The 8,252-nt window shown below is 33.7% G+C and overlaps 1 long non-coding RNA gene across 1 annotated transcript; it reads right to left on the reverse strand.

Annotated features, from left to right (window-relative positions):
• Positions 1–3,033: 3,033 nt before the first annotated feature.
• On the reverse strand, positions 3,034–6,553 carry LOC143074915 (uncharacterized). The gene is made up of 3 exons (XR_012978162.1): positions 5,590–6,553; positions 4,327–4,845; positions 3,034–3,746 (listed from the first exon to the last, which is right to left on the reverse strand). It is a non-coding gene; the product is annotated as an uncharacterized LOC143074915 (long non-coding RNA).
• Between the last annotated feature and the right edge of the window lie 1,699 nt (positions 6,554–8,252).

An 8,252-nucleotide genomic window follows, 5' to 3' on the forward strand; every position in this document is an offset into this window, starting at 1 on the left:
TAAGATGTCTTTCTGGTTGTGTAATATTGCCAGTCGTGTTTTGTCTTATTTACTGCTGATTCAGTTTGATATGTTTGATATGTTTGTAAATTTATACTTTTTAACAGCATGTACAAGTCTCATGAGCTAGCTTTCTGCATTACTACGAATATATTGTGATTTAAACAGTGAGCACTCGAAAACGTTGTACCAAGGTGTAATATTGAATATTCAAGTCCCTGGTACAATATTATCATGTGCTCCACCTAGTTATGCAATATATTTATAACCGACATTGACAGCAGAAGAAACACTAAAAACATGCCACAAACTTCACTGACAATATATTTGTCATAACAAGTATATGCCAAACACCTTTTGTTAAAAGTTCACTATTTTATTTCTAAGGAGGGAGAAATGCACACTGATCGCTAAAGTAGAGATAGACATATAACATATTTTGTATCTACAGTTGTTGCTTTACCCTTTACCAGTTTCAAGAAAAAAAGTTGGTAAACATCCTAATAATGTCAATACTACGTAACGAAGTACACATTGGTACACCATTTTCGATTGTTCCGTATGTAAATAACAATGTCTGGTTAGGAATGCTGAAATTTATCTCTTCACACTTGTACATGGTATTAAGAGGGTCAATTTCCACCTAAACATTTGTAACTGAATCGGCAGTTATTTGACATAAAACGCCGTCACTGAATTCGGTGGCATGAATTGGTGGTATAATATTTTATTGGCTCCACTGATATGTTTAGGAAACGATAGCTATATAAGTTTATTAACGAACATTTTAAACGTGAGGAGAACAAAATATATATCTGTGTGTCAAGAATATGACGGTTGTTTCAATTCGTTGTGTTAGCTGATTTTTTTGAGCGTTTGGTTTTGCCAGTTGTTTATGAACTTTGCCCTGTTTTTGGTTTTTCCTCGGAGTTTGTTATTTGTTTAATCTACTTTATTTCGTTTGAGACATGGAAAGATACGAATTTTTGTTATATTTATCAATCACTTATGCAATTAATGAAATGGATCTTCCCTTGGTGGCCTTGAGTTGGTTTGTGCTGGTCGGGTTGTTGTCTCTGTGATACATTCCCAGTTTCGATTCTTAATTCTATTAGAGGTCTCACATTACTGTTATCATAATAATAGTATCTGTTTTCAAAGATCCATATCATATATTTTTCGCTAGTAATGTTTTCATTTGTTCCTTTTATATTGCGTTGTTTTCTACTCGAGAAGCTACTGCAAACTGGCGGCCGTCTTTTATCTCAAAAACAGTTTGGTATTACGTGAACTGGAATGGGTAATTAATTGTTGTCTGCTAGGTTTTGTAAGCAGTATTCGAAGTTGTATTAACCTTTTGTTCTAATTCGTTCATTATTGGATATTTATAACAAAGGAAGGATACAATATATAACATGTATAAATTTGTGACACACTTTTGTCATAATGGCAAATCAGGTCATAATGGCGACCATTATCTAATAACCTGTGTTCATGTGTAAGTACTAGTTGTGTGTGTTTGTCGTGTTCGGATATCCCACTTCAAGTGTAAAAGATACAGATGAAACAATGGTAAAAAGGAAATCGAAATCATTAGCCAAAGGAGAATATTTAAACGAGAATACTGGTAAAAAAAATAGACCCAAAGAGAGACGTACGAACATCAAACACTTAAAAATAAACCGTGGGCAATATGAACTCTAACCAAAAGATGTGAGTAGTTAACACAAATACTGCTTTTGTCAACAAGGATACCCAAATGTATGCAGATAGAGAACAAAGCATGCTTTCATAAAAACATGAGTCAACTCTACAGATAAAATGACAAATTATTCACGCATACGAAGAAGAAGAATATCACACCTCTAAATAGGAGATGTATTCGTTACTTGATAACAGTAGCAAGTGAAGTATCTATAAATACATTATAAATAGTTTTGATTTACAATTTTATTTGACAAAATATATTCTTATAGAGTACAGAAGAGCCCTTCAAAATTAAGAGTTTCTTCTCATTCAGTAGCAGTGGAAACTGGACGCTACCAAAACATTGAGTTGTCACGTCGTATATGTACAATTTGCCGTCAGTGTATTGAAGACGAATTCCATTTCATCTTAGTGGGTCCGAAATATAAGAAACTTAGAGTAAAATTCATAAAGAAATACTACTGGTCTAGACCAATTGTGTTTAAATCTATTGAACTTTTAAGTTTAAAGAACATCAAACAGTTAACCAATTTAGGAAAATACATTTTTAATTCATTTAAAATCAGAGACAATATTACATGAACATTCTCTGTCTGTTTACTTGTTTACTATGAAAATTTGTATTTACACCGATGAACTGTAAAGTTTAAGGTAATAAATATTTTGAATAGATAAAATACACATGATAATAGAGTACACCACAATCTGTTTGTGAAGACGTGCGTAACAACATAACAGATGACATAATTGCAATAATATACAATGGTATGTGTATATATAAGTTAACCCTTCAGAATCAGAAAAGAAAGTACAAGGTTAACCAATCATTTACAGCATAACACAAACTATCTTACTAATATACAACATAGTATTACTATATACAACATATGCAGATATAAGACGAAAGAATAACTATTATTAATCAAAAATTGCATAAAAACTATTGCATTTTGTTTCTACTATAAATTGAATTAAGAAAGTAGCTTTACATCCAGCTTTTAAAATAAAAGACCATGGTTTTATGTTTAAAGTTTATGTGCTATTTCATGAGATATAAGTGAGAGAAAAAACAAGTGTTGATAAAATATCTATGTATAACATAAAACTTGAAAATGCTATGGTAGGTTGAAAATTTATAAATTTCAGGAAAATGAATAAACAGTCTGCAAAGTAAATACACATTTCATTTCATTAAGTGGACATGACACGGTTCAGTTTTCTCCTAAAACTTTCAAAACTTCTGTCTGGTACTTTCCTATCACGACATAAATGGCAGTAAATTTCAAAAAGTTCTTTCAACGTATTTTGTCTGTATTTTTTCATCTTGAAAACATGCAAAATTTCTAGTTCAGGGGCCGTCCAAAAAGTTTTTACAGCCATAGGAAGGTGCTTTGAAAGTGTTTTTTCTACATCTTGACATTGCGTGTCCTCTTCATAATCCTCCACGACATCTTGAATGTGGTTAATATCTTCACTTTCTTCAGTTGGCTTTGGATTTTCCACTTCTGGTTTTTCTGCAGTTGTAGCTATAGCGGTAGCCTTCGGCAACTGAAAAGGTATGGTTTTATGTAGGCGACGAATTTTGAGGGTCCCAACGAAAGACAAATCTATTTTCCCCAGTATTTCTAACAATTGCATTGTAAATTGATTTACAGGAAGTGTCGAGAGCATTGGTTCTATATTTTTAAAGTTTACAAACCACTGCTGTTGAATCAATGCTACACAAGAAAGAAATGTCAGTGTGTCCAGAAGTTGTCTAGCATTTAGTCTTTTCTTCATTTTGTTAAGCTTTTCCATTACAGGTATAATCCAAGGGAATGATGTTCCTCTCAGATAGTTGAATTTTCTAGCATATACTAGTTGTCGCCTCTCAAGCTCTTGTATAATCGACGTGGTTAACCTCTCCGCTTCTGCTTTATTACTGCCATCAGGTGAACAAAACTCAACAAATTTATTCGAGATTAACCTGAAAGTCTTGTTTCCAGCTGTATCCCATGTTTGAATAACAGGGAAACGCACTAGTTGATTTTCCATGATACCTGAAAATTAAATGATATAGATTTAAACAATGTCAATGCACAAGTGGTATAGTGAAATTTGAGATAATATAAAGCAAATTTAGCAGAAAAATAACGACCTTTCTATAAGTTTGTTTATTCGATTTTGTTTATGGCAGTGTATTCAAATATTTAAGGTAAACAATATTTCAAAGTCCAGCAAACATACTATACAAAGAATATTCAAGTATTACCGACACACAAATGTCTATAAGTACACAAGTATCAATGATGAAATTCGCCCTGCGCCTACCATATTATACAATAATGTATGTCCCTAGTTGTCTTTTTGTTAAAATTAAAATGTATATATTAAGAATCTGAAACTTGTGGTGGCACACGGTATCAAGACGTACCATTTACACATTACACATTGCTTTCCATAAAGATGAAAACATTTGTTTGAACATGTCTAATGTTTCTTTTTTGTATATTGGCAAGTTATCCGGTGTTAGTTTTTGCCGTTTAAATGAATAATATAGTGCCCGAATTTATAGAGAGAGCTATTTCTCCAAAACAATTGTGTACAGCAAAGTGCAATAAATAATGAATTTATTAATACCTGATAGTAGGACATCTTGTAACTGTAAGTCTGCTAGGGTAAGAAACTCTATCATCCGCGTACACACTTTGGACGCTCGTGGAGAAGCCATTGCCATAAGACTCATGGCTACATCTTCCCGGGACATTTTTCCTATGCTAACTCCTTTGTATAGTGAATTAGGTTGACCTTGTAGATGTTGGAAAAAGTCAACACAGCTACCAGGAAGTACACTTTGACTGATAAACGAATCTTCAAGAAACCTTTTTATAAACTGTTTTCCCAGCAATTCATACGTACTGTCAAGAAAATTGTGAAAACCGTAGAAAGTTTCTACCTTCGAAATTGCTGTACTGGACTTGAACCAAATTTTAAGTGGTGGTGGCGTGGCTCTGTAAATCCAAGGCTCCAATGCAAGAAATCCAAATTGGCCTGTTCTGCAGTTCATTAGACTAACTGCACCTGGACCTATTTCCACTGCCAATTTGTTCGATACAGGTGAGGCAGGTCTTCCCCATAACATCTTTTCAAGACATAGCTCTGAAGTGAAATATAAGCTTATACATTTTGCACTCAGCACTACAGACATTTATATACATTGATTGACACTCAATTTAGCAGCATTTCTTAAGTATTGACCTCTTACATTCTTGCTTTTATGAAAGACTTTTTTCATGATATACACAACTTCAATCGAAAAATGTGTCATTTTGATTTTAGTGCGAAACATTTCTTTTTTTTTCGCATATTAATTTTCGTATTACCGGTATATCACATCAGACATGATCTGTAGAAATAGTATAAATCATAAGGTGCTCCATGTAGAACAAACAAAGATGAGTATCCGTAATGAACTCTGTCATGGATTGATGAAATCTATTAATAATAATTGTATTGTGTCTTGTTCGACCGTTTTAATGAAGATAGAGTTCTGTTTGTATATCTTAATTTTGACATATACTATTGGTTTTCTATTCATTACAGAAACAAAAATGATTTACACAGGTGTAAATTAAACTACATATGTTCATGGAATTAAAACAGGAAACATATATATTAGAATAAATGGTACCTACACTTGCCATTCGATTATCTTTTTAATAGATACATCCAGGTCTTGAGTTATACACACTAAAATTTCGCAGATCCTAATGAATCTATTGCCAATACAGGTATAAATAGTATATTAAACGCATTTCATAACGTAATCAAGTTACATATCTTCGAATACATTGGTGTTTTTCACATCAGATAGTACACAAATAATGATAATATTATACATACCTAAAGAATATGCTTCCCATGTAGCAGTACTGTCTCCAGTCAGTTGATATTCATCATACAAATTACGAAGTCTTTCTATCATTTGTGTGCCCACTGATCTCAAAGCAGACAAAAGCGAGTCATCAGCATTTACATATGGTACCAATAAATCGTATTTTTGTAACAGTCTTTCTATATTTGGTAATGAAATGTACATATGTGGAGCTATAACATGGGGTATTGGAGGCACTTCAACTACAAACTCCATCCTACATCGAAGATCTCGGAGGAGATTAACATTTTGGTCGAAAGAGAAGATGTACGGGTCAATAGCCCTCTCGATAGCATCACGTGTTGTTTTATTGATAACATCTCCACATACAATTATTCCAGACACAGGATGGTAAACATTGAGGTGTGGACGACGATGTGGAATATCCCCATAAAACTGAACAAACTGAACCTGGTTGGGGATCGTGCATACGTTAAGCACATCAGCCGAAACGTCAATGTTTCTGCCGTCAGTATTAGACTGGAAATTCACGATGTCAGAAAATGAGCAGCAGGAATACATTGTACCTCTGTCCCCGGTCACTTGCTGAATTCCATGCCTGGCCCACAATAACTGCAAATCATTACTTGAAATTGTTACACCAACATGTACTGTCGTCTTTCTTATCATATTAAAACCGGTAAGAGAAATATCATGTTTTGTTCGTTCACCAAATCTGAATGCAAATATTATAGGAATGAGACCATCTGGTAATGTTACCTCGTCAACTGCAACCTGTAGCAACTTCAGAACATCCATACATTCGTCCGGCATAACTGTCCAATGCTTTACACTGTGCAAATCAACCTTCATCAAAGTGTTTCGTGCCCTACCACCCAGTGCAGCACCAGCTGCTTTACATGTCAGAGTTGTTCCGACTGATTTGATATAATCGTAAGTCACTTTTGTCATATTTAAAAATCGTATCTGTTGAAAAACTGTGCCGGGTAGAGGTACAACACCAAGCCATATATGCCACGGACCTTCAATAGATATTTCTGTGCCCTTACACTGTGCTAAGACACTCAGTGTTTGTTCGGAATAGTGACGAAGATCTAAATGTTTCTTCAACTTGGGATAAATCCTTTCCAAACTATTAAATTCATGTCTTAGTATTGAGATATGTGTCAACGGAAATGTTATTCCTGCAAAGCTTGTCAACTCGACTACTATTCCATCGATATCTGGCTGGAAATTCATTGAAGGAATGTCGCACTGGGGCAGTTTTGTCGCTCTTACAACTATTTCGTTGTTTCTATTCAATAAGTGCGACACTTCCTGATTCGCTTTTTGCCATTCCGACATGAAGTTGTCAGTGTTTTCCTCGGCACACTGATATAAGACTGACTCTACAAGGAAAAAAAGTATCAGCTGTTATTAATAAAACGCCAAACAAACTCTCCTTTTCCTAGTATATATAACCAATATAAGCAGTGGAAACAAAACACTTGCAATTTTACTTGCAGAACATAAAGATATTTTAAGTGATCACTAGAATACAACTTGTGAATTATGTCATGTGAAATAATGCAGAAAAAGTCTGGATAAAAACCGACTGCTGTTATAATATTGAAGTGCAATTTTGATTGAGCATACACCATTTCAAAACAAACATTTCATTACTATTAACTCGTTAAGGATGTGACAGGAAGATCTAATAAAATCAGTGTAACTTGTGAATCTGAGCAGGTACAATTTAAGATGGCATTGAACCGATGTGTTATACCAATCTATGCATCAGCTCGCAAATTTCTAGTAAAAGTGGTAGAATGAACTTTTGTTATCAGTACCATAATTGTCACCGAAATAATTTCTTTTTCTCAGATTTATTCGCTCAGGATGAAATATTGAAATCAACGATTTTACTAAAAAAGAAGTTTTACTGCAATAATCATAAGTTTACCTGTATTACTGGGCTCATTTTCATCTAGTTCATCTTGTGTCTGAAAATCCAGAAAAAAAAATTGAATAATTCCTGTTATGTAGACGTTTGTTAAGATGACGAGGGAACACTTTATAAGAGGTTGTTTAAAAAATGATTTCAACATACGACGACAATAGTTTGTCCTTTGAGAATAAACACAGTTACTGTACCTAGTTGTGTAGATTAACAACTTGCATGCATGATTAAAAAGTCTCATATATTATTATTCTCAAGTATAGGTTTCCAAATGAGGATGCTTCAATTTGAGCGAATTATACATTTTTTTAACGCCAGTACAAATGTACAAATTGTAATTGATACAACACTGTGACGAGTAATGTAAAATCACGAAAAGAAACATTAAGTCGTATAACTATAATGCTATCGATACATGCAAAAAGCAAAGAGGAAAATTCAAAACGAAAAGTGCCTAATCAAATGGCAAAATGAAACGACAAAACATATCAAACGAATGGACAACTGTCATACTCCTGACTTGGTACGGGCATTTTTAAATGGTTGATTGAACCTGGTTGTATAGCGCTAAAACTATCATTTGTATGACAGTCGCATCAAATTCCGTTATTTTCACATCGATGCGTGAACAAAACAGACACAATCGGTAAAATAGTCAAAATATGGTCACATCACTGTGTTACAATCTCCAAACAAAAAAATCATTTACAAAAAAGCACAAACAGCATCTAT

The sequence above is a fragment of the Mytilus galloprovincialis genome, chromosome 5, assembly GCF_965363235.1.
Source record: "Mytilus galloprovincialis chromosome 5, xbMytGall1.hap1.1, whole genome shotgun sequence".
Taxonomy (NCBI): domain Eukaryota; kingdom Metazoa; phylum Mollusca; class Bivalvia; order Mytilida; family Mytilidae; genus Mytilus; species Mytilus galloprovincialis.